Below are 10,167 nucleotides of genomic sequence, written 5' to 3'. Positions count from 1 at the left end.
TTGTGGAGGGTTGGCACAAACTAATCAATTTGATCAAAATCTAATACAAATACGTTTCCCCCCACACTTACAACGATTCCCCCGAATGCTGATGTAGCGTCCATCTGTTTGTGAAGTTTCATATTTTGCTAGCTAACACCCAAATATAGCTGAGTAAGTACTTTATCTTACGGAGTACTGTCAAAGTTCAAATAATTGTGAAGAACATATTAAATGTGGGAAAATAAATAATTAGAATATTTGAACTTTTTCTTTGTGAGTTAAAAAAAAGTGAGAACCGATTATCTCCCCGTTGTCCGGGTATGGCTTCGGTGCCCCTTCCTGCTTTTCGCGAATTACAACTTGTGATTGGATTCTCACTAGCAAAAATCCAATCACAGTCACGTTTCAACTTGTAACATGTCTTTTAAAATAAAACAAAAACCTTTCGATAAATTTTGTATTGAATCACCTCAACAGTGTACAAAACAGGCTATATTTTGGCACATTTGAAAATCAATGAACCCGCGACAGCATTTAAAACATATCTTACGTGTTACTGTCAAGGTTCAAATAATTGTAAAGAACATATTAAATGTGGAAAAATAAATACGTAGAATATTTGAACGTTTTCTTTGTGAGCTTCAAAAAAAAGTGAGAACCGATGATTGCCCCGTTGTCCGGGTAAGGCTTCCTGATTTTCGCGAATTACAACTTGACCACGGCTGGAGAAATGTATGGAGGTTTGGGAGTGTGCCGAGAAACTCCACAAGTGTGCAACCTTTGACTAGTGATACTGGGAAGAAGATCTTCCGTCATTAGGTGTCGCCTTCAGACTATTGAGATGCATTTTAGCGTGGGTGGAGGTTTTGCTCTGGCCTGAGTGACAAAGTTGGAGAAAATGCAAGTTGTGTTCAGGACCACAAGGTCTAAAAAAAGGTTTCTGGGGGTGGTTTATAGTCCACTCAAAGCTTCTTCTGTTGCATTCATGTTCCAGGGCGAGTCACTGAGTCTGGCCTGAACACTGCAACATTTGTCACCTGAATGCATCACCACACTCTCTCTCTCTCTCTCTCTCTTTTCTTTAAAGACACTCATATAGTAGATGTAGATGATCATTTATTAACCAACTCAGTGGCTTAGTGGTTAGAGTGTCCGCCCTGAGATGGGTAGGTTGTGAGTTCAAACCCCGGCCGAGTCATACCAAAGACTATAAAAATGGGACCCATTACCTCGATCCCTCGGGCGGTACTGCATCAAAAACCGACATCAGTGTGTAAAGGATATCACCACATGGGCTCAGGAGCTTCATAAAACCACTGTCAGTAACTACAGTTGGTCGCTACATCTGTAAATGCAAGTTAAACTCTGCTATGCAAAGCAAAAGCCATTTATCAACAACACCCGGGAACGCCGCTGGCTTGGCTGGGCCCGAGCTCATCTAAGATGGACTGATGCAAAGTGGAAAAGTGTTCCGTGGTCTGACGAGTCCACATTCCAAATTATATTTGTAAACTGTGGACGTGATGTCCTCCGGAACAAAGAGGAAAATAACCTTCCGGATTGTTATAGGCGCAAAGTTGAAAAGCCAGCATCTGTGATGGTATGGGGGTGTATTAGTGCCCAAGGCATGGGTAACTTACACATCTGGGAAGGCACCATTAATGCTGAATGGTCCATACAGGTTTTGGAGCAACATATGTTGTCATCCAAGCAACGTTATCATGGACGCCCCTGCTTATTTCAGCAAGACAATGCCAAGCCACGTGTTACAATAGCGTGATTTCGTAGTAAAAGAATACAGGTTTTTTCCTGGCCCACCTGCAGTCCAGACCTGTCTCCCGAAAATGTGTGGCGCATTATGAAGCGTAAAATACGACAGCGGAGACCCCGTACTGTAGAACGACTGAAGCTCTACATAAAACAAGAATGGGAAAGAATTCCACTTTCAAAGCTTCAACAATGTGTTTTTTCAGTTCCCAAACATTTATTGAGTGTTGTTAAAAGAAAAGGTGATGTAACACAGTGGTGAACATGCCCTTTCCCAACTACTTTGGCACATGTTGCAGCCATGAAATTCCAAGTTAATTGTTATTTTGCAAAAAAAAAATGTTTATGAGTTTGAACATCAAATATGTTATATTCCGTTTATATTTACATCCAACACAATTTCCCAACTCATTTGGAAACGGGGTTTGTATTTAAAAAATGTTTTGCTTTCTTGCTGTTTTTAGTTGTTTTTTTTATTGTATTTTTCCTATTTTTCATGTTACTCTTTTGTTGTTGTTTTTTGTTGGTTTTCTGTTGTATCAACAATTTTTTTTGCTTTGTTGTTTTCTGTTTTGTCTTGTTTTTTTTCTTGTTTTCGTGATGTTTCTTGTTGCGTTTGTGCCTTTTTTTCTTGTTGCTTTCGAATGGTTTTCATTTTTTTTTGCTTTTTTGCTGTTTTCAGTTTTTTCATTATATTTTTCCTGTTTTACTTGTCACTCGTTTGTTGTTGTTTTCTGTTGTTGTAATCTTTTTTCTTGTTGCTTTGCTGTTGTTTTTGTTTTTGTTGTTGCGTTCTGTCTTTTTTTCTCGTTGTTTTTGAATGGTTTTCGCTTTTTTTCTTGTTGTTTTCTAGTTGTTGTCTTGTTGCTTTCTGTTATATTTACTCATTTATTTTTACTTCCCTGCTAATTTCAGTTTTGTATTGTATTTTCCTGTTTTGTTTTTTACTCTTTTGTTGTTGTTTTTTGGTTGTTTTAATCTTTTTTTCTTGTTGTTCACTATATTTTCTCTTTTTTTTCTTGTTTTCTTGTCCATTTGTTGTTGCTTTCTGCCTTTTATTCTTGTTGCTTTCAAATGGTTTTCACTTTTTATTTGTTGTTTTGTAGTTTTTTTCTCGTTGTGTTGTTGCTTTCTGTTATATCTATATTTTTTGGCTTTCCTGATTTTTTTCAGTTTTCTTATTGTATTTTTCCTGTATTTTTCTTGTTACTATTTTTTTGTTTTTTTTGTTGTTTCAACCTTTTTTTCTTGTTGCTTTGTTGTGTTCTGTCTTGTCTTGTTTTTTTTTCTTGTTTCGTGATGATTTCTTGTTGCGTTCTGACTTTTTTTCTTGTTGCTTTCGAATGGTTTTTGCTTTTTTTCTTGTTGTTTTCTAGTTTTTTTCTCATTGTGTTGTTGCTTTCTGTTATATTTTCTTTTTTTTTGGCTTTCCTGATTTTTTCAGTTTTCTTATTGTATTTTTTCTGTTTTTTTCTTGTTACTATTTTTTGTTGTTGTTGTTTCAACCTTTTTTTCTTGTTTCCTGTTGAATGATTTTCCTTTTTTTTGCTTTCCTGCTGTTTTCAGTTTTTTTTATTGTATTTTTCCTGTTTTTCTAGTTACTCTTTTGTTGTTGATTTTAGTTGTTTTCTGTTGTTTCAATAATTTTTTCTTGTTGCTTTGCTGTTGTTTTTGTTTTTTTCTTGTTTTTTCGTCGATTTGTTGTGGCGTTCTGTCTTTTTTTGTGTTGCTTTCAAATGTTTTTTGCTTTTTTTCTTGTTTTCTAGTTTTTTTCTCGTTGTGTTGTTGCTTTCTGTTATATTTTCTTTTTTTTTTGGCTTTCCTGATTTTTTCAGTCTTCTTGTATTTTTCCAGTTTTTTTCTTGTTACTATTTTGTTTTGTTTTTGCTGTTGTTTTCTGTTGTTTCAACCTTTTTTTCTTCTTGCTTTGTTATTTTCTGTTTTTTCTTGGGTTTTTTCCTTGTGTTTTGATGATTTCTTGTTGCATTCTGACTTTTTTTCTTGTTGCTTTCCAATGGTTTTCATTTTTTTTTTGCTCTCCTGCTGTTTTCAATGTTTTTATTGTATTTTGCCTGTTTTTCTAGTTGTTGTTTTCTGTTGTTGTAATCTTATTTTCTTGTTATTTGCTGTTGTTTTCGTTTTTTTCTTTTCTATAGTTTTTGCTTTTTTTTGTTTTCTTGTTTTTTTCTTGTTCTCTTGTTGCTTTCTGTTATATTTTCTTTCTTTTTTGGGCTTTCCTGCTGTTTTCAGTTTTCTTATAGTATTTTTCCTGTTTTTCTTGTTACTCTTTTGTTGTTGTTGTTTTGTGGTTTTCTGTTGTTTTAATCTTTTTTTCCTAATTGCTTTGTTGTTGTTTTCTGTGATGAGGAGGTTTTTTTTTTGTTTGTTTGTTTTTAATATAAATTTCTTCTTGCGTTCGGCCTTTTTTTCTTGTTGCTTTCTTTTGGTTTTCGTTTTTTTTTGTTTTTTTCTTATTGTTTTCTTTGAAATCAAGCAGATCCCAGACCAGCCCAGAGTCCTTCATCGTCGTCAACCTCCTGACTGACAAAGATGTATTGTTCATGAGTGATAAAACACACACACAAACACACACGCACGCAGAAATCCATATACAACCACACACATGTGCACGTACAGACCACACAGCGCGCACACAAGTGCTACAGTGTACAACACACACACACACACACACACACTCTTCAAAAGCAGTGTCTGATTGAGATCGCCACTGCTCTCTCTTCTCCTTTCCTCTTGACCCTTGACCCCCGCCTCATCTCGCTGCGTCTCCTTTTCAGTCTGGCTCTCATGGTCCTCACATGGCACAGTTGCTGCGTCCTCTTACTTGAACGTGATTTACAACCTTATTTTGGAAACGTGGGAAAATAAAGACTGGAGTTGTAAAAAAAGAAAAAAAAAAAGAAGAAAAAAACCGTTAAAATCAAAATTATTATTTCATTAAATAGGAGTTACTTCTTGTTAGTCCTTTTCGGACATGTGAAATTGTGCCAATGTAGACATGGCATCATTGTAACTTTATTAAACTTGTTAAACATTTGTTTACAATAGAAATTTTTAAATTGTATTTAGGATCTAAAAAATGCTCTAAAAAGTACTTTACAAAAAATAGTTAGGTAATTTTTAAATAAAAAAGTTTGAAGAATATATTAACTAATTTTGTTTTCCAAATTAAAATAAAAAAGTTATTTATTTATTTAAAAATGTTGTAATATTGTATGTTTAAATAATGTGTAAGACTTTTTATTTTATATTTTTTAAAAGAGCAAAACATAAAATATAGACTGCAATTTTAATTATATTTTAAATTTTAAAAACTGCAGAGAAAAAAAGGGCACATATTAAAGAATGCTATTTTTTAAGATAAAACCCAGTTTCAAAATGTTTATTTTCAAAGGATACTGTTTCCCAAATTAAACAATACTAAACCAGAAATCAATTTATCTAATTGAGGGTGTTATTTATGGAAACATTTTTGAAAAAGACTAAAATGCATTCAGTAGAAATGTTGTTTTAACTGTAAAATTGTTTTACAAACAGCTGAAAAAACATAAAATATCTTTTTTTTGTAACTCTTTTTTGGATCTAAAAACTACTCTCAAAAGTGCATTACAAAAAAATGCTTAAGTATATTTTAAATAAAAAGTTTGAATGATATATGTATTAACTACATTTAAAGATAAAAAAGTATAATGTATGTAAACATTTTGAAATATTGTATGTATAAATAATGAGTAAAACAGCAAAACATTAAATATAAATTGCAATTTTAATTATATTTTTAATTTTAAAAAACTGCAAAAAAAAGTACACGTAATAAAGAATGCTATTTTTAAGCTAAAAAATAGTTTTAAAAATGTATTCTTAAAGGATGCTATTTTCCAAATATAAAATTGTATAAAAGTACTATTTTTCTAATCTAAAAGTGTTGAAATACTCTAAATATGAATAAAAAGATTGCAATTTTAATGATATTTTTAAATTAAAAAAATGCAAAAAAAAGTACAGGATGCTATTTTTAAGATCAAAAGTTGTTGTAAAAACATATTCATTAAAGGCTCCCATTTGCCAAATATTAAAAATACAGCAAACAACATACTGTATTTTGAATAAGAAAATACATTCAAAAACAATGGGAAAAAAAGTTTTTGTTTTGTTTATAATTTTGTTTTAAAAACAACAAAAAATACACAAAATAAAGATTTAGATTTTATTTATATATACATATATATATATGTATATATATATATACATACATACATACATACAAACTGCAAAAAAAGTACAGAATGATATTTTTAAGATCAAAATCAGTTTTAAAAACATTTTCATCAGAAGCTACTATTTGCCTTTTTTTTAAATACAGCAAACACCATACTGTATTTTTAATGAAAGAAAAGAAATTAAAAAACACAAAAAAAATGTAACATTTTTTTTGGTTTATAATTTCATTTTAAAAACAACAAAAAGTACACAAAATAAAGATTGCAATTTTCATTATTCTTTTGTTTTTTTTAAAAACAACAAAAAAAAGTACAGAATGGTATTTTTACGATCAGAATTTGTTTTAGAAACATTTTCATCAGAAGCTACTATTTGCCCAAAAAATTTTAAATACAGCAAAACACCAAACTGTATTTTGAATAAAAGAAAATAAATTAAAAAACATACCCACATTTTTTTTTTTACCTTTTTTTGTTTATTATTTCATTTTAAAAACAACAAAAATTACACAAAATAAAGATTGCAATTTTCATTGTACTTTTGTTTTTCAAAAACTGACAAAAAAAAAGCACAGAATTATATTTTTAAGATCAAAATTAGTTATAAAAACATTTTCATTAGAAGATACTATTTGCCTATTTTTTTTTTTTAAAATACAGCAAACACCATACTGTATTTGGAATAAAAGAAAAGAAATTAAAAAACACACAAAAATGTTTTAATTTTTTGGGGGGTTTATAATTTCATTTAAAAAAACAACAAAAATTACATGAAATAAAGATTGCAGTTTTCATAATACTTATATTTTTAAAAAACTGAAAAAAAAAGTACAGAATGATGTTTTTTTAGATCAAAATTAGTTTTAAAACCATTTTCATTAAAAGCTACCAATTGCCTTTTTTTAAATACAGCAAACACCATACTGTATTTGGAATAAAAGAAAAGAAATCAAAAAACAACAAAAAATTTTTTTGGGGGGTTTATAATTTTATTTTAAAAACAACAAAAATTACACGAAATGAAGATTGTAATTTTCATTATACTTTTTTTTTTTTTTAATAATGACAAAAAAAAGTACAGAATGATATTTTTAAGATCAAAAGTATTTATATAAACATATTCATTAAAGGATACTTTTTGCCAAATCCAAAAAAAAAATACACCATACTGTATTTTGAATAAAGAAAATAAATTAAAAGGTACAAAAAAAATGTTTTTAATATTTTTTGTTTATAATTTTATTTTAAAAACACCAAAACTACACGAAATGAAGATTACAATTTTAATTATATTTTTAATTTTTACAAATCTGCCAAAAAAATTACAGAATGCTATTTTTCATTAAAGACTTTTTTTTGCTAAATTAAAAAAAAATACAGCAAACACTATACTGTATTTTGAATTAAAAAAATAAATTAAAAAACACACAAAAATGTTTTTTTTTTTTTTTGGTTTATAATTTTATTTTAAAAACAACAAAAATTACACGAAATGAAGATTGCAATTTTCATTATACTTTTTTTTTTTTAATAATGACAAAAAAAAAGTACAGAATGATATTTTTAAGATTAAAAGTATTAATAACATATTCATTAAAGGATACTTTTTGCAAAATCAAAAAAAAAAATACAACATACTGTATTTTGAATAAAGAAAATAATTTAAAAAGTACAAAAAAATGTTTTTAATATTTTTTGTTCATAATTATATTTTAAAAACACCAAAACTACACGAAATAAAGATTACAATTTTAATTATATTTTTAATTTTTTAAATCCGCAAAAAAATTACAGAATGCTATTTTTCATTAAAGACTTTTTTTTGCCAAATTAAAAAAATACAGCAAACACTATACTGTATTTTGAATTTAAAAAAAAATAATTAAAAAACACACAAAAAAAGTTAAAAGTGTTTTTGTTTATAATTTTATTTTAAAAACAACAAAAAATACACAAAATAAAGATACAAATTTTAATTCTATTTTTAAATTGAAAGAAAAAACTGCAAAAAAAGTATAGAATGCTAAAGGCTACTATTTGCCAAATGTAAAGAAAATACACCATACTGTTTTTTGAATAAAGAAAATCAATTTTAAAAAAGTTAAAAAAAAAAAAAAAGTTTACAAATCATTTAAAAAACAACAAAAAATATACGATATAAAGTTTGCAAATTTAATTATATTTTAAATTTTTTTTTTTAACTGCAAAAACAAAGTACAGAATGTTATTTATAAGATTAAAAGTAGTTTTAAAAACATGTTCATTAAAGGATATTATTTACTAAATATAATAATAAAGGAAATAAAAATAAATAAATATACATATATATATATATATTTATTTTTTTGTCTATAATTTAATTTGAAAAACCACAAAAAACATGAAATAAAAATGTTTTAAACAATTTTATTAAAAAAAATGTGAAGACGGCAAAAAAAAAAACACTGAAACATTAAAAGACACAAACACATCATCTATTTAAAATTATACTTTATTTCTTATAAAAACAGGAAAATAAGCAAATAAATTAGATATTTCTAGAATAAGTTTTCTCGGAAAGGGGGGGAGGGGGGGGGGGGGGACCCTGGAATGATGGAGCATGAAAACCTTAAGAGCTTCGACCCGAACAAACTTCACACAAATGTGTTCAAACTAAAAAAAAAAAAAAAGAAAAAACAACTTTTAAACTGTTTTGTTTACGTTTGAGATGTTCCTCTCTCGGGGGAGGGGCTCGGGCGAAGGGGGTGGTGGTGGAGGGGGGGGTGGTCTGCAGCTGCTCTTGGTGGCAAATGTCGAATTAAGACTTTTTTCATTTCAAAGATGGCGTCCTGGGATGTGTGTGTGTGTGTGTGTGTGTGTGTGTGTGTGTGTGTGTGTTTTATTAACATAATAAGAGCCTCTTCATTTGCACACAAGCGCCAGCGGGCAAACAGACACACCCGTTTTTTTTCGTTTTTTTTGTCCCCCCCAAAAAAAGGCCCTCATTGTCCGTCCCGGCTGCGGACCAGGGGCGGGGGGTCGGAGTGGAGGGGGGCGGGGGGGGGGCCCTCAGCGGCACTCGGGGCGGGGTGAAGGGGTGACCGCCTCTCACAAAGGAGACAACCCCGGACCCTCTTGCCGCCCCCCCCCTCCCCTGGCTCGTCCTCCATTTGAAATCAATCACACTGCTTTTCACATTCGGCGTCCCCCCACTTGGCCCTCAGCAGTGACAGTGGGCTTGGCGTCCCACCGAGACCCCCCTCCAGCACGTCTCTGACCGGGACTTTGTTGTCAGAAGGAGTGGGGGTCACTCCTCAGTCTCGCGACCTCTGCAGTGGACATTTTCCTGGCTTCGGTCACGTGTGGGGGGGGGGGGGGGGGAATACAAATCTAATAAAAATGAAAACGCTGATGACATCTATTAAACCAGACAAGAAGCAAGGAATTGAACAGAGAAATAATTACATTCGGCTCAATTAGAGGAGAAACGTCTGGTCTGTACAGTATTTTGTATTTCTATAGTGTTTTGTATATTGTACAGCAGTGGTCCCCAACCTTTTTGTATCCGCGGACCGGTCAATGCTTAATAATTTGTCCCGCTGCCCTGGGGTGTGGGGGGTGTGGGGTCCTTTTTTTTATCTTTATTTTTTTTAATTCTTTGTCATGAAAAAGGGACGTTTTTGTCATGAAAAAGGGAGGTTTTTGTGGTTGGTACACTAATTGTAAGTGTATATTGTGTTTTTTATGTTGATTTAATAAAATAAAATATATATATATATATTTTTTATATAAAAAATTCTTCTGCGGCCCGGTGGTTGGGGGCCACTGTTGTACAGGATTGCTTATTATTTTTATTGGATAGTACTCTGTTTATCCCAATTGTTAGGGCGGTATGGCTCGGTTGGTAGAGCGGCCGTGCCAGCAACATGAGGGTTGCAGGTTCGATCCCCGCTTCCGCCATCCTAGTGACTGCCGTTGTGTCCTAGGGCAAGACCCTTTACCCACCTGGTCCCAGTGCCACCCACACTGGTTTAAATGTAAAAATTAGATATTGGGCTTTACTATGTAAAGTGCTTTGAGTCACTAGAGAAAAAACGCTATATAAATATAATTCACTTCACAATTGTTAGTTTTTTGTCTTTATTACCTTTTGTGTTATTTATTTCACCCCATATTTGTTCCCACTACCACACCTTAAATT

This window comes from Nerophis ophidion, linkage group LG04, assembly GCF_033978795.1.
Source record: "Nerophis ophidion isolate RoL-2023_Sa linkage group LG04, RoL_Noph_v1.0, whole genome shotgun sequence".
In the NCBI taxonomy this organism is placed as follows: Eukaryota; Metazoa; Chordata; class Actinopteri; order Syngnathiformes; family Syngnathidae; genus Nerophis; species Nerophis ophidion.
This window is presented reverse-complemented; position numbering follows the sequence as displayed.